Genomic DNA, 22856 nt, shown 5'->3' on the forward strand with positions numbered 1-22856 from the left:
GTGGTTAAGTCCATGTGGACTCTGGGTTCAGATCACATGGGTTCAAATCCCAGCTATATCATTTGTTAATGGTGAGATCTTGAACAAGTCAGTGTGCTACGGCTCCTCATAGCTGTTTTTTGTTTGTTTGTTTGTTTGTTTTGGAGGGGGGGTGGATAGAGTAGAGGTGAGGAGGCATTAAATGAGATATACCATGTAAATATCAGCACCACAGTATTGTATCGATGTTATTGTTACTGAAGTTCTTTTTCAAGCAACTTTTAATTATTTTTAGCTTTCTATTCCCTATTGTGGTCCTAATGTAAGTCACAGGATCAAAAACAAAAACCTCAGTGGGTATTTTCTTTGATTCATAAAAATACAAGGAGATACTATGTAATAAACTTTAAATTTTAACTGCCCTTATTTAACTTCACAGATAAGCCTTGAAAGAACAGTATCTATCCTGAAATTTCAAAATTAAAAAAATTAAATTCAGTTAACCTTGGATGAAAGTTTGGAGTTTTGGAATTTGTTAGAATCGGTAAGTCACTAGAATTTTGTTAAGGCAGCCCTGACTGAGTACGCCAGTAGATCAAGTTGTTGGGAGCTGCCAGGACAGTGACTGGAATGTATGCTTCCATAGTGACAGTGCGGTTTTCGTAGAAGGAAAGATAGACATTAATTTTTTTTAAGTGATCTGAAGTGTCTGGAAATATAGTAGACATTTTCTTTCCTGAATGCTTCTTTGGTACTAGTGTATGTTAGCATCTATTAGTGTCATGACATAGGGTTATATGTAATCTCTTAATCCATTTTTTGAAAAACTGTTACTGTATTAGACCCCCTTACATATTTACAAGATTCTTTAATCAACAATATGGTTTTTTTTTTTTTTAACCCAAGGTTAACTTTTGTGATAAAATTTTCTTTATGAACCATTCATCTCCCTTAAACATTCCTATGTCTTTTGACATATGTATCTCTAGATGACTTTGTTTTAATCATAAGACAAATCTATATTAAGGAAAATCAGTTTTGATGGAGGCATTTTATGTATAGTTAAAACTGCTTTTGTTTAATCGTCCCTCTTTCTGTTGGAAAGGACCTTGATAGTAGTTGTTAAAAATATCTGAAATGTTTATATTAAGTTGGATACAATTCATTTTATTTTATTTATTTTTTAGGGGGGGAGGGGCAGAGGGAGAGAGAGAGAGTCTTAAGTAGGCTCCATGCCCAGCACAGAGCCTGACGTGGGGCTGAATTTCACAACCCTGAAATCATGACCTGAGCTGAAATCAAGAGTCAGATGCTTAACTGACTGAGCCACCCAGGTGCCCCAAGTTGGGTACAATTTAATTGGGCTAAATGAAGTAATATATATGTTCAACAAATAATTTAAAAATTATGTGCCTGAAGAATGGAAAGTGGTTGTTGTAGGTAGATCTATCTTTTAGAAAGCTTGAAGGGTGATCTGTTCCACTTCTGTATCAGAATCCTTGATAGGATCTGCTTGGGAATCTCCATTTTAAGAAGTTTCTCAGGTGATTTTTATGCACTGTAAAGTTTTAGAAGCACTGTTGAACTCTCCACCTACAGCTTTTAGGATATTGGCTTCTGGCTCTTTTGATGGAAACTACTCTTCCTCCATTAGAGGAAGAACAGGGGTAAGCCGAGGTACTGTTCCTGATGACCTGCTATGCCCTATACTGTGAAATTTTCAAAGCTTTCAGTGTCAGCCTTAGTTTCTGCTCTAAGTCCTCTCTCAACTGGAGCTCCTGTGGTGAAGGAACAAGTCATATGATTGGTGATGCACAACCCAGTAGGCTGTGACAGAGGCTTTTTATGTTTCCTAAAATGTCAGTATTTCCTAGCAATATAAGAATTGCAGGTGAAGAAATGTAAGAGAGCTTAAGTGGTCTTCTGGGGCCAGGATTGAAACCAGACTCTTGACACTATACCTTTTTATATGGAAAGAGAATGCTGTGGTTTCAGGTATGCTTGGGTTGGAAACGTGCCTCTATCACTTACTGGCTTTACTAGCAACTCTCATATTTCCCTAAACTTCAGTGTCCCTATCTGAAATGTAGGCTCAATAATTGTTAAATTCTAAGGTTATTGTGAGGATTAATGACCTGATGCACATTTTTAGAGTGCTTCAACATACTTTTAATGGTTCTGATCTTGAGTAGGCATTACGATAAATGATGACTATTATTTAGCAACTTAAGGCAAATATGCCCTATGGAGTTAACCAGTCACAGGCTAAATGAGTTTGTCACATTATGGAATATATGTCTTTCTGTTCTGAGGTGGTATGATAGCTAGAAACGAGGAAGATACAGCATGTGTGTGGGATTTTTTTGGGAGGTGGGAAAGCAATGTAGGCATCTTTTTTTTTTTTTTCTACCCATATTCTAATAAATTCTAAATTTGATTCTAGCGCAGACTTTTCTTAAAGCTCCAGACTTTTATAGCTCTAGATGTTTACATTGAACTCCCTAGAAGACATCTCCAATGGGTAATCCCATAATATGTCCTATTCTAACTTGGGCTCTTTCTTCCAACAGCTGATCTTCTTCCAGGTTTCTTTCTATCAGTGAATGGAATTGCTATCCAACTTCATCCTCCACAAAATCTAATCTTTCACCAAATTCTTCTGATTGTTTGCCCATAAATCTCTTCTGCCTTCTCTTCACCTTCTTTACCACCATCACTTTAGTCTAAGCTACTGTCATCTCACACCTAACTTCTCCCCTGTACCTTTCTTGCTCCTCTACATAATTCAGCCAAATTTGATAAATTTTCAATGTGAAGTTGATTGTCATGCTGTATTTAAAACCCTATAGTAATTTTCCCTTTTTGACTTCTGCCCCATTTTGTTTCACATATATTCCCTCTCTAGCTGTGACTGGCCTGTCACTTCTCTTTCTTGACTCTGAATGTGCTTTTCCCTTAATGCTTTCGGACCTTAGTACTTGCTGTGCCTAGACTATAACATTTCTCATAGTTTTCAGATCTTAAATAGTCTTTCTTTAGGTCTTTGCTGACCTCTGAGCTAAATCAAGTCTCCTATTACAAAAGCTCACCCCTTCCCATATTTTTTTTTCTAAAGATTTTATTTATTTATTTGAGACAGAGAGAATGAGAGAGAGAGCACATGAGAGGGGCGAGGGTCAGAGGCAGAAGCAGGCTCCCTGCTGAGCAGGGAGCCCAATGCGGGACTCGATCCAGGGACTCCAGGATCATGACCTGAGCCGAAGGCAGTCGCTTAACCAACTGAGCCACCCAGGCGCCCCACTTCCCATATTTTTAATAGCATTTATCTCTGTTTGCAGTTATGTATTTGCATTGTTATTTGATACTCTCTGATTTCCCAAGTAAAATGTAAGTTCTATGAGGGTTGAGAATTTCAGTGTTTACAAAGGCCTAGAACAGTCCTGACAACAGATGAGAAGTAATAAATGACTGACTGAAATACATAACTAGGCAGTTTGATACAAAGTGTTTAATTCTAAAGTGAGGTAAGTGCAGATGGAGTCACATTGTTGGCATATTAAACATTGGTTTTTTAGGAATACTTTAGTATTGTAGCATTTGTTTAATCGGCTTCTAATTTTAGTTTTTCTATTAAAAATAAAGATAAGTAGTGTTTTGAAATTAGTACAGATTAAGAGCTTCCAGAAGTTTATTGTACTTGAATGCACTTTAGAATAAAAACTTTCTCCTTTCGTCACATCTGCACAGGATTTGAAGTTTGCAATTCAGAAACATATAGCTGATTACATACTTCTGATGCTTACCATATGTAATGTGTTCATATATGTTAGTTGCCTGAGGCATAACAATTTAAAAATACTACTAAAACTTTTACAAAGACAAGAAATCATAGATTTTATAGCAGGTTTCTCAGATTTTATAAAAATTAAAAAGAAATCAAAAAGATTAATATAATATTGGAATTAGGCTTATATTTGCTTTTTGGTATTTGGACCTTAAGTTACTGTATGACTGTTGTTGGCAGATTGAATGGTTATTATGAAAACAAGAAGACTTTAGTATTTTCTTGAAAGTTGGTTTAATACTGTTGTTTACATTTTAAAATTAGTGCTTTCAATAAGATTTTGGTTTCCAACTCTGCTGAATTCTCCCTAGGAGTGCACAACTTCAAAAATAAAGAGGCACAGTCAGCAGAAAAAAGAGGTGGTCTGAGCATTTATGTGTTAAATATGCATGTTAATTAGGAAAAAAATTAGAAAAATATGAAAACAGATGTTACATAAATTATTGCAGTCCCAGGGCAGCAGTAACTTATACACTGACAATAATTTTTATATGTGCATGTGTATATCTATTTCTAGATTCCTCAATATTTATGCAATTCCATAGAGAATAACTAGAAAAAGAACTGGTATATCCTTTCAGTGAGACTATGGTAAACATTTTTTCTGCCTACAGATTGCTGAAGAAGTCTAGTTTCATACAGTCTTACTGTACAGATGAACCCTCTGTGTTATCCAGTTCTGCCTTGTAGTCTTTCTTCTCCTTTTTGGTTTCTCTGATGGTTATGCCAGTGAGATATTTTATTGAATATATTCTGTTGGAGCAAGAAAGTAAATTACGATCCAAGCAGTGTAAGAAATGTAAAATTGACCCCCGAGTGTAAAGTGTGTATTTAGAAACAAAACAAAGTATAACTTCTCAGGACACTGATTATGTTGTCAGTTTTTCTTTGGTTACTGTTCCACATCATGAGGAAATAGCCATCATTCTCTGAATGATATTGGCATGGTAGTATGACAATATGTATTAACTGTTACATAAACACATTTGTCAAATACACATATCTTGGAATAGTTGAAAGATATTTGAATGTCTTTCATTCTAAAGAGCCGTCCATAGAATAAAAATGGTCTGTATTTTTACAAGGGAAAAATGAGAAATAGAGACTTGCTTTATTTTAGTGGTGTAATAATTTTTAGCTCAACCATAAAGAAGAAGCACATGCCTATATTACTGTCCAAGGAGGTGTTGACCGTATTTAGGTGTATTTTGCATGTATATTATATAATTTAAAAATGAGTTGTTCGTAGCTTTTCAGGTAAGACTGAAAGTTAAAATAAGGAAATGCTACATCAGAATGTAATCATTTTCTTTATCAAACAAAACAGGAATTGTATTTGATACAAGAGCACAGAAGTTTCTGTTAATCTGTCTAGAGATCAATGCCTCATTCATTCCTATTCTTTAGAAATCATACCTTGTTATTTGGTTTTAATAGCATATGATGCTAAAATGTGTTTTAAGTAATTTCTTTTGAATCTCACTATGTTTCAGTTATATCTATTATCATAATGTTTTTCAGTTCTGTGTTATTTATGTTTCACATTATATTACCTAATTACTTTTGTACATATGCTGAGCCACTAATAAGTTCAAACAGGTTATAGGGAGTAAACTAATACAGAATGAAATCTAGAGGAAAGTGATGATAATTTATTATGATAGTTTAGTAATTTTTTATATTAAGAGATTCTTTACTTAAATTAGATAACTGTTTAAGAAATTCAGTTTTCATTCCTGCAGATTTCATACAGGTTATATCTGTCGGATAGGATTTTTGGAAGAATATTACTAAAGGTGGTATTTTTCTTTTTCTTTATGCAGGAAGGTTATGGAAATTTTAAATGTCACAAATAATATTTACTTGTTACACTGATACATCAGTATTCTAGTTTTACATTTTATTAATGCTATGGAATCCTTTTCAATGGAATTTTTTTCCACATGTTTTCAAATGTTAAATTTCCAATTTTTTTATTTTATGTAATTTCAATACTTGGTATTATTTTACTATATTAGAATAGTGTGTTCATTATTTGAACACTTTTATGTCATTTCAGTGAAATGAAGTTTAACATGTGATTTGTTTTATATTAAGGTGTTTTGATTTAAAATTTTTTTGTATTATAATGCCGTTTATTGTAGGTATAATGAAATGATTTCCTTTATTCCAGTAGTTAAAATTGACGATAGAAAAAGTGATTAGTGAGTAGGCTAACAATTATCCTCTAAAAGCCTAAAATAATATGTCATAAATTTTTTCAGCTTTCCTTTTTCATTGTTTGCTTTGGTTTAAGGTTCCTTCTGGGATAGGGATGTTTGAAGCTATTTTATTTATTTTTCTAGGTATTTGCTTTTTTGCTAGCAGCTCAGTTGAGGGAAAACTCAGCTGATCTCTATTTCTTCATTCTTCTTTGCTTCCTGTTTGCCAATCAAGACTTGTATTTGGAGAACTGTTTTGTACTGAGTCTGAAGTCATCTTTGACCTGTAACAAGAGCATGCATTTTCAAGTGTCAGTTAGATTTGTGGATCAATAAAGGTCTCCTGAAAGGTAAGCGTATATTTATTCAAAATGTACATTCAAAAATTGAATACCATCAATACCTGTCTTAGTCTGGTTGGGCTACTCTAACAAAAATACCATAGACTTGGTGACTTATAAACAACAGAAATTTATTTCTCATAGTTCTGGTGACTGTAAGTCCAAGATAAAGGTGCCAGTGCTTGATTCATAGACCACCATCTTCTTTATGTGTGTTCACGTGGTAGAAGGAATGAGAAAGTTCTATGGGGTCCTCTTATAAGGGCACTAATCCCACTCATAAGGGCTCCACCATCATGACCTAATCACCTCCTAATGGCCTCACTTGAATACCATTACATTGGGAATTAAGATTTCAGCATATGAGTTTTGGCGGGACAAAAACATTTATCAGTAACAATATCCTTATATGGTAATGTGTTCTGTAGATTCATGTATAAAAAGTGTGTGTGTGAGTGTGAGAGAGAGAGAGAGGGTGTTTATACATACTGCCGTATTTAGATTGTAGGCTTCAGGGAATGATGTTGTTCACTACTAGTTACTCAGAGTTCCCTGATCAGTTTCTTTCAACTTCTTATATCTAGTCACCAGTTTCCAATCTTTTCCTAATTGTTTTCCTTCTCGTTTAACTGAGCCTTGGAGGGGGGGCACTTAAAAATGTTTTCCTGCTGGGAAACTTTCAGCACTTTCCCTATAGAATGCTTTTTGTATCCGTATCTGTCTCTTCCCCCTTTGGCACCTGCCTCCCTTCACTGAGTTAAAAGAGTAGCAAAAGTAGAATTATTGAATTTGGAGTTGAAGATAGATACGAGGCATTCACGTATTTTTTTTAACCACAACCCATTGTAAGAAATAAATTTTACATTTATGAGCCATTTTCCACAGGTATAAGTGTACCAATGAAACTGAAATAAAAGCTGAAATAGTTTTAACCCTAACTGACTGGAATGTGTGCTGTGCTCTATTCCATTCTAATTTTTGATATTTCATTTAATACATGCTCCTTCCTATAACTGAATTTATTTCCCTATCTAATAGTGGATTGCCTTTGCAGTTTTAAAATCCATACTTTAGATCACTTTATATTTGTTCATGACTGACTCAGGAAGTAAATGGAATCAGATAGTTTGTTTTCCATCTCAGTCAAGCTGCCATTTCTCTTGTCTTCTCCATGCTTCTCATCTCTCTCTACATTCACTATAAGCTATCAAATGATGTGGTCAAAGAGCTGAGTAACTACTGGGAAATACCAGAACACTTAACTTGGTTCCTCTATAGTATATGAGAACACAGGTACAAATGGTCAAATCTCAAAATTTGAAAAGGATAAATCTTTGATAGAATCATTCTATTATAGTAAAGTATATATTTCTTTATTCTCCTCTTGCTCGTTCTATGTAAATTATATGTGCAGGATGATGTCCTCAAGCCATTCCTGGTTGAAAACATTTTTAACTTGTTTTAAGTCCTTTATACCAGTTAGAATAACTCAGATCCTTTCCCAAAGTGGTCTCTTCTAGTACGCATTCTCATCATATTTAATGTTTTTATCCTTTAAAAAATTGCAAGCATTTTTTTCTGATTATAAAAGTTGTGGTAGAAAGGTTGGTATATATAGAAAAATAAAAAGATGATACAATTTATCCCTAGTCAAATGCAGCAAAAGGAGTTCTAAAAGGGAAGTTCATAATAGTGATAAATGCATACAGTAAGAAAAAAGAAAGAGCTCAAATAAACAACCTAACTGTATACCTAAAGGAACTAGAAAAAAAGAACCAACTAAACACGAAATTAGAAGAAAGGAAACAACAAAGAGCAAAAATAAACGAAATAGTGACTAAAATGACAAGAGAAGAAGATATCAATGAAACTAAGAGCTGTATTTTTCTTTTTTTTTAATTTAAAAAATTTATTCAGAGAGAGTGCACAAGTGCGTGTGAGTGGGGGGAGGTGCAGAAGGAGAGAACCCCCAAACAGACTCCTCACTGAGTGTGGAACCTGACACAGGGCTTGATCCCACTACTCAAGAGATCACCTGAGACGAAACCAAGACTAGGATGCCCAACCAGCTGAGCCACCCAGGCGCTGCAAGAACTATTGTTTTTTTTTCAAAATAAAAACAAAATAGACAAAACTTTAGCTAGATGTACAAAAACAAGAGGACTCAAAAAAATGAAATTAGAAACTACAGAGGACATTTTACAACTGACACCACAGAAATACAAAGATCATAGGAGACTACCATGAACAATTATACACCAACAAATTAGACAACCCAGAAGAAATTCCTGGAAACATACAACTTACCAAGACTGAATCATGTGAAATAGAAAATTTGAACAGACCAATCACTAGTAAGGAGATTGAATAAGTAATGGAAAACCTCCCAAGAGCATCTTGGCTCCTTTCACAGTTTGGCTATTGTGAACATTGCTGCTATGAACATTGGGGTGCATGTGCCCTTCATTGTACTACATCTGTATCTTTGGGGTAAATACCTAGTAGTGCAATTGCTGGGTCATATAGGGTACCTCTATTTTTAACATCTTGAGGAACCTCCATACTGTTTTTCGGAGTGGCTGTACCAGCTTCCAGGCATGTGTTGTGATGAGCACTGGGTGTTATGTGCAACTAATGAATCATTAAACACTACATCAAAAACTTATAGTGGCTAATAGAAAGAAAGAAAGAAAGAGAGGGAGGGGAGGGGAGACAAGGGGAGATGAGGACAGATGAGGGGAGACGAGGAGAGATAAGACCTCCCAAGAAAGAAAAGTCCAGGACCAGATGGCTTAACAGGTGAATTCTACCAAACATCTAAAGTAGAATTATTGCCAGTCCTTTTCACACTTTTCCAAAAAATAGAAGAGGCAATACAGTTGACCCTTAAACAATATGGGTTTGAACTAGTGTGGATCCAGTTATATGTGGATTTTTTTTTTAATATAGTATGGTACTATACATATATTTTATCTTCCTTATGAGCTCCTTAATAACATTTTCTTAGTTCATTGTAAGATTATAGTATCTAATACATATAAAATATAAAATATGTCTTAGTTGACTGTTTATGTTATTGGTAATGCTTCTAGTCAGTAGTATGTTATTAGTAGTTAAGTGTTTGGGGGGTCACAAGTTATGCATGGATTTTCACTGAATGAAGTGCCAGTGTCTCTAATCTCCACATTAAGAGTCAACTCTATTTCCAAAGCCATTTTATGAGGCCAGCATTACCCGGACACCAAAACTGGATAAGGATGCTACAAGAGAAGAAAATTATAGGCCAGCATCCCTGATAAAGACAGATGCAAAAATCATCCACAAACTGAACAGAAATGAATTCAACAGTATCTTAAAAGGGTCAAATACCATGATCAAGTGGGATTTGTTCCAGGGAATCAAGGATGGTTCAACATCCACAAGTTAGTCAACGTGATATGCTACTTAATAAAATGAAGGATAAAAATCATATGATAATCTCAACAGATGCAGAAAAAGCATTTGACAAAGTTCAACATTCATTTATGATAAAAACTGACAACAAAATGGGTATAGAAGGAATATACCTCAACATGATAAGGCAATATATGACAAGTCCACAGCTTACATCATGCTGAATGGTGTAAAGCTTAAAGCCTATCTTCTAAGATCAGGAATAAGACAGGAATGCCCAAACTTGCCTTTTTTTTTTTTTTTTTTTTCTCCCTTGCCAGGACCTAACTGTTCTTTATGTGGACTATTCATCAGAGTTATTTTTGCAGTGAGCAATTATGACAAAGGAGGTAATGTTCCCTATATACAAAGAGCGAATCTCACCATTTTTATTTGACCTAGTACTGGAAATCATGGTGAGAGCAATCAGGCAAGAAAAAGAAATAAAAGGCATTCACATCAGAAAGGAAGATGTAAAACTGTATTTGCAGAGATATTATCTATAGAAAACCTTAAAGACTTCTGAAAAAAAAAAACTGTTAGAACTAATAAATGAATTCAGTAAAATTGCAGGATAAAAAATCAATATAAAAAATGTATTGTATAATATAAAAAATGTCTATAAACTAACAATGAAGTATCCAAAAGCACAATTAACAGAACAGCCCCATTTACAATTGCATCAAAAAGAATAAAATGCCTAGGAATAAATCAGTACACTGAAAACTATGACATTGATGAAAGAAATTGAAGAAGGCACAAATAAATGGATAGATACTCTGTGCTCATGGCTTGGAAGAATTAATATGTTAAAATATCCATACCACTCAGAGCTATCTACAGATTCAATTTAATCTCTATCAAAAGTCCACTGGCATTTTTCTTAGAAATCGAACATACAATCCTAAAATTTGTATGGAACCACAAAAGACCCGAAATAGTCAAAACAACCTTGAGAAAGAACAAAGCTGAAGGCATTACACTTCTGAATTTAAAATTATATCACAAAGCTTTAGGAATCTCAACAGTATGGTATTGGCATAAAAACAGACACATAGATTAATGGGACAGAATAGAGAGCCCAGAAATAAACCCACACATATATAGTCAATTAATTTTTGACAGAGGAGCCAAGAATAGACACTGGGAAAGGATAGTCTCTTTAGTAATGTTGTGAGAAATTGGATCCCTATCTTATACCATATAGAAAAATCAACTTTAAATGGACTAAAGACTTAAAAATCTAGAGGCAAACAAGGGTAAACTGCTTGAAATTGGTCCTGGTGATAATTATTTGAATTTGACACCAAAAGCAAAGGGAAGAAAAGGAAAAATCAAGTAAGAGTACATTGAGGGGCGCCTGGGTGGCTCAGTCGTTAAGCGTCTGCCTTTGGCTCAGGTCATGATCCTGGGGTCCTGGGATTGAGCTCCACATCGGGCTCCCTGCTCCGTGGGGAGCCTGCTTCTCCCTCTCCCACTCCCCCTGCTTGTGTTCCCTCTCTCACTGTCTCTCTCTCTGTCAAATAAATAAAATCTTAAAAAAAAAAAAAAAGAGTACATTGAACTAAAAGGCTACTGAGCAGCAAAGGAAACTATCAACAAAAATGAGAAGACAACCTACCAAATAAGGGGAAATATTTGCAAATTATATATCATATAAGGGGTTAATATTCAAAATACACAGAGAACTCTCACAACTCAATGGCAAAAAACACAACCAATTTGATTAAAAAATAGGCAGAATAACTGAATAGACGTTTTTCTAAAGAAGACACACAAATAACCAAGAGCTACATTAAAAGGTGCCCAACATCACTAATCATCGGGGAAATGCAAATCCAAACCACAGTAAAATCTCACCTCACACCTCTTAAAATGTGATCAAAAAGATAACAAGTATTGCTGAGGATATGGAGAAAAGGGAGCCCTTGTTCACTGTTGGTGGGAATGTAGATTGGTGTAGCCACTATGAAAACAGTATAGCGTTCCTCCAGAAATTACAAATAGAACTACTTAAGAGCCAGCAGTTTGACTTCTGGGTATATATCCAGTAGAGTATTGACGTGATATCTGCCCTTATGTGTTCATTGCAATATTATTTACAGTAGCCAAGATTTGGAAACAACTTAAGTGTCTACTAGTAGATGAATGGATAAAGAAGATGTGGTGTGTGTATATATGTATACACACACACACAATAGAGTATTCATATATACAATGGAGTATTACTCAGACATGAGAAAGAAGGCATTCCAGCCATTTGTGACTATATAGGTGGACCTTGAGTGCATTACGCCCAGTGAAATAAGGCAGACAGAGAAAGACAAATACTGCCTAGTATCACTTACATGTAGAGTTTATAAAATAAGGGAAAAAAAGTCAAACCATAGAAATAAAGAGTGGAAAAGTAGTTGCCATGGGCTGGGAGGGGTTGGTGAAGAAAATAGGGATAGGTTGGTAAAGAGGTACAAACTTTTAGCTATAAGATGAAGAAGATCTAATGTATAGCATAGTGACTAGTTGATATCACTGTATTACAGAAGTGAAATTTGCCAAGAAATTAGAAATGTAATGTTCTCACTAAAAAAAAAAAAAGTATGTGCAGTTGATGGATGTGTTAATTCCATTAATCCAGTTAATTTATCAGTTAATCATTTTACAATGTATATGTACATCATATCATGGCGTACACTTTGAATATCTTACAGTTTTATTACATTATATTGAGGTCAGTTATACCTAAATACAGCTGAACAAAACTTAAAAATATAAAAAAAGAAACCAAAAAAAATTCCAACTCCTATAATATGGAGATGTACTGATCTAACATTTTAAAAATACAACTTTTTTTTATTTTATTTTACTTGAACTTAAGAGAGGAAATAACAAAACTGAAATGGAACTTAAATAAGTGAACTTTAGATAAATATTTTTTCAAAACCAAAAATATTTGTTCCTAAGAGCCTTCCAATATTAAAGAAGACTATGGAAATCTTTAAATACTTTGATAATAAGAAAATAGGGAAAGACTCCTCTAAAAGCAATGTATCTTTTTATTTTAAAATCATTTTCCTAAATCATTTCTTGAGGTAAAATTCACATAACATAAAATGTAGTACACAATAGAATTTAGCACATTCACAGTGGTGTGCAACCTCCACCTCTCTGAGTTCCACACGTTTCCATCACTCCAAAGTAAAACACCTTACCCTTTTAACAGTTTCTCCTCCTTCTGCCCTTTCCCCAATCCCTGGTATGTGCCAACCTGCATTCTGTCTCTATGAATTTATTCTGAATATGTCATGTAAATGGAATCCTACAGTGTTGTATGAGCTTTAAGTCTGGTTTCTTTCACTTGGTGTAATGTTTTCAAGGTTCATCTATGTTGTAGTGTGTATGAGTACTTCATTACTTTTCACATTCAAATAATACTCCATCATATATATATAAACTTTCGGTTTGCTTTCACCTTTTGGATATTATGAATAGTGCTTCTGTGAATTCATATTTATATATATTTATTTGAGTACTTGTTTTCAGGTTCTTTAGATATATACCAGGAGTGAAATTGCTGTGTCATATTATAATTCTTTTAAATTTTTGAGGAACTACTCACTTGTTTACCACAGTAGCCTCAGCATTTGATATTCCCACAAGCAATGTATGTGGGTTCAGTTTTTTTCACATCTTGCCAATACTTGTTATTTTCCCTTTTTTTACGATAATCAGAATGATCATTATGATTTTAAGATCATTGTGAATGCCTTAGAGCCAAGTAATATCATAGAGAAATGATTATATCTAGTATTTTTTATATAGCAATTATATATCAATTCGGAGTATCACTTAATTCTGTTTTCCTTCCAGCATTAACTGATACATGGACATTGTTTTCCAGAATAAAAGATTTCTTACTTTTCTTCATTTTCTCAAAATCATTACTATATTTTATTTCATATTTCTACCATGTTTTGTGTGTGTGTGTGTGTGTGTATGTGTAGTTCTGTGTTTTTGGCCACAGTTTTAAGTTACCATTCTTTTTGTTTCTCATTGGAAAACTATGTCTCTATTATTATGGATAGCACACTACAATTGTACTTCCAGGTTCCTTCATCATAAGATAACATTTTTGTAAGGTTATCTACATTCTTTTTGAAGAAATACCTCACTTATCCTGGATGTCCTGTTTTAGTATAAACCAGTGAACCAGAGCTTCCTTGGCCTTTTGCTGAAGTGTCATTCCCAGATTTCTTTTAGTTATATTACTGGATTAGTTCCAGTGTTGCTTGGATCTCATTGTCATCTTTATTCTTAGGTTTCTTTAAATAAATTTTCAGAAGGCTAAATGGTGAAAGTTGTATTTTCTGAGTTGTACATATTAGAGCTTTTTTTTTTTTTTAGAAAATGTTTTTCTTTTATTCTCACAGTTGATTGATCATTTAGCTGGGTATATATTTCTAGATTTAAAATAATTTTTCTCAAAACTTTGAATCTTTTGCTCAGTTTTTTTCTACCATCCCTTATTCCTTTTAAGAAATTTGAAGCTAGTCTCACTGAAAAATGTTCTATGTTATATCACAGTGAAAACAAAATAGAAATTCTTAACTTCATTAAGCTTCAGTTTTAAGGTAGCAAAGTCTACAAGCAGCAAGATAAATAAATACATTAAATATATAGTAGGTTAGATGGTTGTGCTATGAAGGCAAATAAAGCAGTGACTAGAGGATAGAGAGTCAGAGTACAGTGAGAGGGATGGAAATTTTAAATAGGGTGGTCAGGGAAAGTCTCTCAGAAAAGGTAACATTCTAGTAAAAACCTGACAGAGGTGAGGAGTGAGCATCTCAAGCAGAGGGAACAAGAGGTGCAAAGGCCCTGATGTTAAAATACTGCTGATGTGTTCAGGAACAAGAGCATTCAGTGTGGCTACAGCAAAGTGAGGGGAGAATAGTAGGATTAAATTACAGAGGTGACTGGGAATCTAGGTCTTTTAAGATATGTGTTTAGCTTTTATTTTGAATGATATGGGGAGCCATTGGTGAGTATCATCTTGTTTATAGTTTAAAAGAATTACAGTTAATTTAAAATCAATTAAAATTGATTTTAAGGGAGCAAGGGCAGAAGCAGAGGGATCATATAGAAGGTTAGAGATGAGAGATGATTGTGGCTTGACCAGGATTTGCTGATGGATTAGATTTGAATTATGAGAGAGAGAGAGGAGTTAAGAATGACTCTAGTAATGTTTTGTTCTGAATAATAGGAAAGATAAAGTTTCATTTGATAAAGAAGGGGAAGATTATGCAAGGTGTACATGAGGGGGAGAAGGCTAGGAATTTGGTTTTGAACATGCTGAGTTAGAGATGTTACCAAGTGGAAAAGGTCAAGGAGACAGATACACTGGTCCAGAGTTAAGGTGAGAGGTCTGAGATAAAGGAGATAAACTATGGAAATTGTCAGTTGCAGATGGTATTTTTAAAGGGGTAATATTGATGTAATCCAGTAAATATAGCTAGAGGCAATTGAAGGTCCTAGCTTTGGAGTACTCTAAGTAACAGGGTTAGGGAAAGTAGAAGTAGTAGAGAAGGCCAGGGACCGAAAACCTAGTGAGGTAAGAGGAATTTGGCTTTCAGAAAATCTGAAAGCTAATGAACCTAAATGGTGTAAATATTTCAAGGAAGAAGAATGATCATCTGTGACATGCTGCTGAAAGGTGAAGTTACGGATGAATTGTGAATTGACTGTTGGATTTAGCAATGAGAAATCATTGGTGACTTTGAGAAGAGTAGTTTTAGTAAAGAACAAAATCTGACTGGAGTGGGTTTAAGGGAGAGTGGAAGGAGAAACATGGCAGCTTAATAGGGAAGTTGAAGTTAAGAAAGGATTTTTTTTTTTTTTTTAAAGTAGAGGAGAAGTAGTATACATCAATCAGTATTAAGATTTCTTCAGTGAAGAGGAATAATTGATGATACAAGAAAATGGAGAATGGCTGAAGCAGTATGTACAAGTGGAGAGAGAGATTGGGCTTAGTTAAGAGCATAGTTGGTCTATCCTTAATAATAGAAAGGAAGGCAGAGATACATGCACAGATCCATGTTTAAAAATCTTCAGTCAAGCTTTATACTACTTTTAGGGTATGTGGCATACAAGAAGCATCATGATGACTAGTTGCTTCCCACTTCTTTAGGATTGTTTTATTCTGTTAATTCACCCCTTTGTGCTTTTTGTGTTAGCACTGTAAATGAGTGGTGGTTTCCAGTTTAGGAATTTTGTGTTAAAAAATTTTTTGTTGTTAATGGAATTAAGACCTACAACAGGCATTTATGAGTGATACACATCTTGAAGTTTTTGAAACTTGATATTTATGTAAATATTTCTATAGTATGTCCTTGAGAGCCATCAAGCTACATTAAAATCAGAAGCAGAGCCATTGATTCCTTTCTCATACTAGCCTTAGGGAGCTTATGGTTCAAATGCAGTTATCAGAGAAGTGATAAATTGCTTCATGTCCTAGATTGTTTGAACCAAGGGTGAAACCATGAATGTAAAAATCCATGAATGCCAAGGGTCTGTTGTGTTCCTTATGACTCATATTTCTCCTAGTTACTGCAGCCTAGGAGTATAGTCGATGAATATGGGATACAGTAATAGCATCATTTTAGTGTTTTCTTTCTGGTATAATATGACTTCTGGGATCACTACATGTGTTTCTGAGTTGCATAATGTTCTTCCTACCTATTCTTTACAAAGTTCCCAGCTCTCTGTGGTGATGAAACTCCCCTTCTGGCTATAGATATTGCTCATGGTGTCTTGTGACATGATTTAAGCGTCTTGTTCACTGTGCTCAAATACTGTTGAGCTTAATTTAGTAAGGATAACAGGTGGGACAGGAGCGATTCTAAAATAAAAAAACTGAGCGGCCTTGTGCTTATGATTCCCCATAGAACGTAGGTGCTACAGACCCTACCTTTCCCTAAAACCTGGCACAGGTTCCTTGATCACTGGGCTGGAAAACATTTTGAGTAATATCACCTATATATTCGTTAAGTCCACTTGTGCACTTAGGACGCATCTACTGAGAGTCAGGATATTTGGTATACTAACAATTTACTTAGTATTCTGTCTTTGGGAGCCTACTATTTATGGATGTAATAGAAATAAGATGACTTGTGCTTCTTGAAACTATTTTGATTACCTCTAAATGTCGGTTGTAGCTTATTGCCTTACCTTTTAGGCAAGAATAAAAGTTCTCTCATTTTCTTTTGGTATGTACCCACATCACATCATTGTCTAACATGGGAAATGTATCTGTTATTTTGTGGTAAGGCTACCAGTACTTCATGGGTTGACTCTGAGAAGATACTTCAGGGAATTCTTCTTTTCATAGGTGAACAGTTTAATGTGTCATAGACCACTCCTTCATCATATTCTTAGTTGATTCCCTGTTATATAACTTTATCATTTAACATCATTTAATGTATCTCCTTCCCTGGGCTTCATATATACATTTGTCCAGTGGGCTGCCATTTTGTCACCTGGGACTTGGTTTCTGTGTTTAGGTTACTGACGTAAACCATTTGCAGTGACTTTCCTTTTACAAGCACAAAATTTTATGCAAAAATCCCAGCTATCTCATTCTGACACACTTGTGTTCCTTTGCAAGTTAATATTGATGTCCGTCCTCAAACCTCTAATTCCATCCTAATAGTTTTTTTAAGTTAAACAAGATGAGCCATTATCTCTGTGCGGTTTTATGCTAGTGGCCTATTTTGAGTAACACATAAAGATGGTTCTTAAATCCTATTCATTGAATTAAAAAATTTTAAGTGGAGAGGATACTTGGGAATGTTGGGGAGGTCAAAGGTAATTCTCTGTTAATAGACTCTAAAATGTCATCAACTTTGAGAGTAGAACCAATCTGAATTCATCTATTCATTTGATCAACAGATATTTATTAACTGTTTGCTCTATGGCAGGTACTCAGCTAACTTAAATAAATATATCATTTTAAGATGTCTTTCTTTTTAAATTGGATGATGTAAGGAACAATTTTCTTTTTTCTTTTTTGCTAAGTTTATTGTGAATTTTTTTAGGTTTTCAATATACATGCACTGTACATAACTCTCACCTTTCAATAGTGAAGAAACAGCCAATTCTAGATAAAACTGAAGTGTGGAAAATACAGAAACTGTTTCACATTCTCTTCGTCTTACTCACTTTTACAAAGATTTAATGGACAGTGAAATTCACCAACAGTTTCAGCTCTACTTCCTTGTAGTTCTGCTAGTCTTTTCTGGTACCTAGAAGACCTGAAAGAAGCATCATGAATTGGAAGGGAGAAGTTATATGAACACATAATCAGACAAATAGACAGCGGATCCTTTATAATTGAGAGGTGACTGTATTTCTACTTTACATAGAAATTTGAAGTTTTTACTTTAGGTATTCCCATTTAGGAATACTTTGTAGTTTGTGAACGGCTGACTCATTTAAAGAGGATTTTAAAGAAAACTTTAATTTGTAATTACTGGACCATTATGAAACTAACATTTTATTTATTGTTGAGGCAAAATAAGGTTTAGTTATTAGAAATGTGTTCATAATTTTATAAATGACATGAACTAATTTTGCCTCAACAGTTACTTAATTTTTTCATCATGTAGTGAAATATTGGCTGGATATTTTGAAAGCCTAAATTACTTGGAATGTATTTGAAACCTCTCTTTTTATGTACTTCTGTTCAAAATGTTACTTATCTTTGGATCATTTTTAGTATAGGCTTAAAGTTTGGAGTTTTACATTTACAGTCTTATAAAGACATAAGTATATTTGTTAGTTCTATTGGAACTAAATAATTTTATCCACGTAATTGTCATTCAGCTGTAGCTGTCTGGAATAAAATTTCTGGAAATAGGTAGCCATTTTCCGTATGAAATAACCATTTAAAAGTGTTTTTCATCTGATAGCATGTATTTTATTTTTTATAAATAGCACAGAGCAAATGAAGTATTTAAGGGAGATTATCAGCTCAAGTTCAATAATATGTTGGTTGACATTATTAAACTGATGATATTTTATAATTAAAAAAATACTTTCATTATTACTTTTATAAAATACATGTGCTTTTGTTGTATCTTATGTGTTAATCTAATTTCCTATTGTAGTTACCGATTGAAAGTGAATTGTGTACCAGTGGGGTTCTAAAACCTTGACATTATTTTAATCTGATAACAAATGAGTTTAAGTTCATGTTCTTTCAGTTGTTGGCAACAAATCTAAACCTGTATTTTTTTGGATTTATGAGGATAAGTCCTGCTTTGGCAATCTTGTAGATCCTCCAGAGAATAGTTAAACAGTGATTAATCATTGTTTCTTCACTGAGTGTGCAGAAAAGAATGGAAAAGCTGCATTTCACACTTCTGAAGCAATTAATCCCCATGATCTTAGCCAGGTTTGTCTTGTAGATAAGTCGGGATACAAAATGGTACCTAATTTATCAATGTATACATGCCATAAAGTATAAAACACACAATTTATTTCATATCATTTATAGTCAAATGTAAAAAAAGAGTGACTTTGCCATATCCAAGAGTGTTTCCTACATTACCTTCATATAAACTAAGTACCAGAGATTACAATGGGATTCCTGTTTATTGTGCACATCTGGTGCAGTCACTATGCATTTTCTCATTCACTTGCTGGCATTTTTAGTGATTGTGGCATAAATCACCTTGCTAATCAGAAACATAAGTGACGGGAAGTCATCTCCCTTTTTTGAACAATGGGAAAAAACATATGGCTTCTCAGACAGGACTTGGCTGTTATACTATTTATGTGGCATTATATTCTGTATATAGAATTTCATATTAATTGCAGTAGTTTGATTGAAGGCATGGAATACCCAGGGTTTGTGGTCAAAGTATTTGTTTTGTACCATTTCTGTAACAAATAAACAGAAGAAGGTAAAATTAACTGCCTTGCATAAAAAATTTTTTTTTAATAAAATCTACTTTGGTAAGAGTTTTTAAGATTGAGATGAATTAAAGAATATATATATTTTAAAATGTTTGTGTGGATGTTTCTATAGATGCATAGATACAGTAATTCTAAGTTAGTTTTTAATTATACCTATTTGAAAACACTGCATGGATTAGAGTAAAAATTACTGTACTCTAAGTACTAAACTCTAACTGACATTAGTTTGCTTTTCTAGTAGTAGTATTTCAAGATGAGTTACATTTTTAATGAATTACTGGTTATTAGTTGGAACCACTTCTGCATATACTACAACTAAAAGTAAAAGATGAAGTAAAACTTCGTAAAATGTGAGAAATTTGTATGTGCAGACTTCAGAAACTACCCTTAGTGAATTTCCTGCTATTTGTTCTAGAATGCTTGCTGTAGATTTGAAGGTATTTTTCTTTTTCCTCAATAGTCACTTAATTCTCAAAAGGTAGTGGGTATAATGGCCTTTCGTCCTTACTTGGCTTGATAATACTTAACTTCTTATCACTTACCACTTTCCATTTTCTTGGGTAGCAAGGAAAGATTTATTTTGAATGTGTAAATTTCAAATGAAAATTTATTTGTTCAGAGAACCTTATGTCTTTTGCAGTTTTGTTTTCTATATTACATGTGACAATAAATTAGTGAGGCGAATTTTTTAACAAATATATCAGAGCCTATTTATTCAAATGTGTGCTATTTCCTTTGAAGTAGTTAGTTCCCTTGGGAAGATGTATACATAATCCATTAGTCAAAGTATTTTAGGAATGCCTCTTTTTGAGTTTTCTTCAGTGGAATTGATGTATAGCTGCCCAAAACGGATACTTTGCGGGGAGAGAAGATTCATTTTGTGTATATATGTGCTAGTATTTTTGTTTAAAAAAAAAATCAATCAATCATAATAGCTTGTACTGCAGCCTGTATATATCTTGTAGATAATTGGACACTATGAATAGAAATAGAATTTTGAAAAACTGCCTGAATTTTAAATAAATGGTCATACTTACCCATTTTGTTTTAGACATCTTTTATGATATTGTCTGAAGGACCACCTGCAGTAGGAGCCCACAAATTGAATAAATGCAACATAAGGAGAGACTTTTTTTTTTTCTGTTGTTCTTGCTTATTTAAAAAATGCCACCATAAAGATTCTCTAAGGTAAAGTGTGCTATTTTAAAAAATACATATTTACCATTGAATTGAGACTTTTTAGATTAAAATTATCCAGTCCTCAAAAATTACCTGAAATCTACAGCATACTGCCTCAATCCTCGTCCATTTTTATTTCCTTCCTGCCTTTAAAACCTCTTCCTCCTCATTCCCGTTTTTTTTGTTGTTTTTTTTTTAAGATTGAGATGTAGTTGTTGTAAAGAACAATTTTAAAGTCGTGCAGTTTTAAACACATACAGGCTTCCTTTTTTCTTCACCAAAATATAAAAATTCTAGGAGGATAGATTGGTAAAATCTAAAAAATATGTAATTTATGACATGGCTAAAAGTATCAAAATAAAATATAAAGAGTTCTATTTTTAGTGAGTGAACACTTTGGAATTTGTTAGTAATGGAGCTTTAAAGAAAATTTTCTTATATAAAGTGCTTGATGGGAAAAATATATTAACCTAAAGCATTTGCTTATTTATCATGTTTTTAAAGCCAGGAATTTAATTTCTAAATGTATGTCCTTTTTTAAATAGAATTTAAGTACAGTAATGTTGATATTTATTGCACATTTTGTCTAAAATTTGCTTTTATTTTCAGAGAATTTGAATTATTATCTTTTTCCTCTAGTCCATTCTTTTTCTCATTTATATTCATACTTTGTTGGTACATACTACCCTCTAAAGTAGATTCTGAATTGACTGTACAATTTGCAGGAAAAGCTTTTTTTCTTTCCTGTGTTCTCATGGCATAAAGAAGGAATCCTCCCATAGTAGGGATAAACTTACTGGTAATTTGTAGCCAGGAGGATTATTGCTTACAGTCCCTCTCTCTAGCCATCCCTTTCCTACCTTGATGTTTGTCTGGAAGTGCCTTTAGGAATGTTGACAGAGGCAGAATGAATGCCTTCTGCTGAAAGTGCTGTGGGTAGGTGGTGTGACACCGTTGTGTCACACTAAAATTCAGATAAAAATGTTAATTTGTGAACTATTTCCCAAAAGGGAGACTTTTATTTCTGAGTGGGAAAGCTGCTTTGAGTGACATATATAATTCAGAAATTTTAATGTGAAATTTTTAATGGAGTATATTAAGTCTGAGAAACGTGGAATATCCCTTCTTCCTCCATGTTTAAATAGTTTTGGTTTTTGTTGTTGTTTGTTTTAGTGTTTAAGACTCTTCTGGGTAGAATATTCCCAGTGTGGACCTCAATTGTGTCTACTATAGGGGTTCAGCCATATATGGCATGTGGTGACCAGCAGGAATGGTCTGCTGATATAATGTGAAGGAACAAATGCGATTTTTTTTTTTTTAAAGGCAAATTAAAGAATAAAGAGCCAGACCTGGTGATAAAGTATTAGTTGTCACAGAGGAAGCATTTCTGAATTCAACCTGGGGTCTGTTTTGTTTTCTGGTCTAGAGCTCTTACGCCTTATGTCAGAGACCTCTGGAGATAGAAAGGCGGGTGGGCTGTGAGAAAAAAATAGTTAGAACAGGAAGATAAGGAGAAATACTGTAAGATGCTTGGGGTCAAGCAATACTGCTCTTGTACACTCTAAGCTCAGAGACCCAAGAAAGAAGAAAGGCATTCTTCCTCCTCTTTTGCCACAATCCACAGAGTCATTGGCATTTGACAGACTGCATTGTGCGGCAGTGTTAGAAAGATGTGGGGCACCCTGGGTGACAGCAGTGCTACTCGACAGAGCAGTAGTTAGAGCAGAGGGGATGCAGGGCTCTGGGAGAGTGGATATATGCTGAAGAAGCTGCAGTGGTCTCTGTCAGTGACAGTGGCGACCGATAGTCAACAATCCAGAGCAAAGGCAATACCTGGATGGAAGGAACAGATGAGGCCCGCCCAAACTCAGTTTGGAGGGAACGGAGCCAGCAGACCTCAGTACCACACAG

At 34.2% G+C, this 22856-nt stretch overlaps 1 protein-coding gene across 8 annotated transcripts in view; it reads left to right on the forward strand.

The window, feature by feature from the left end:
• The window catches only part of TBC1D5 (TBC1 domain family member 5), a 587710-nt gene that overhangs the window by 167381 nt on the left and 397473 nt on the right, over positions 1-22856 (forward strand). For 4 of the 8 annotated variants that reach the window (XM_034994045.1, XM_034994022.1, XM_034994072.1 and 1 more), the window contains exon 3: positions 6169-6374. The exons of 2 other annotated variants lie outside the window; for them this stretch is intronic. The gene's annotated coding sequence lies outside the window, so the exon portion shown is untranslated. Of the gene's footprint in view, positions 1-503; positions 524-6168; positions 6375-22856 lie in introns of those variants that run through there. 2 more of the 8 variants (XM_034994038.1, XM_034994030.1) reach the window with 2 other exon arrangements.

The sequence above is a fragment of the Mirounga leonina genome, unplaced genomic scaffold (genome assembly GCF_011800145.1).
Source record: "Mirounga leonina isolate KUSES-001 unplaced genomic scaffold, KU_Mleo_1.0 Mir_115, whole genome shotgun sequence".
NCBI classification, from domain to species: domain Eukaryota; kingdom Metazoa; phylum Chordata; class Mammalia; order Carnivora; family Phocidae; genus Mirounga; species Mirounga leonina.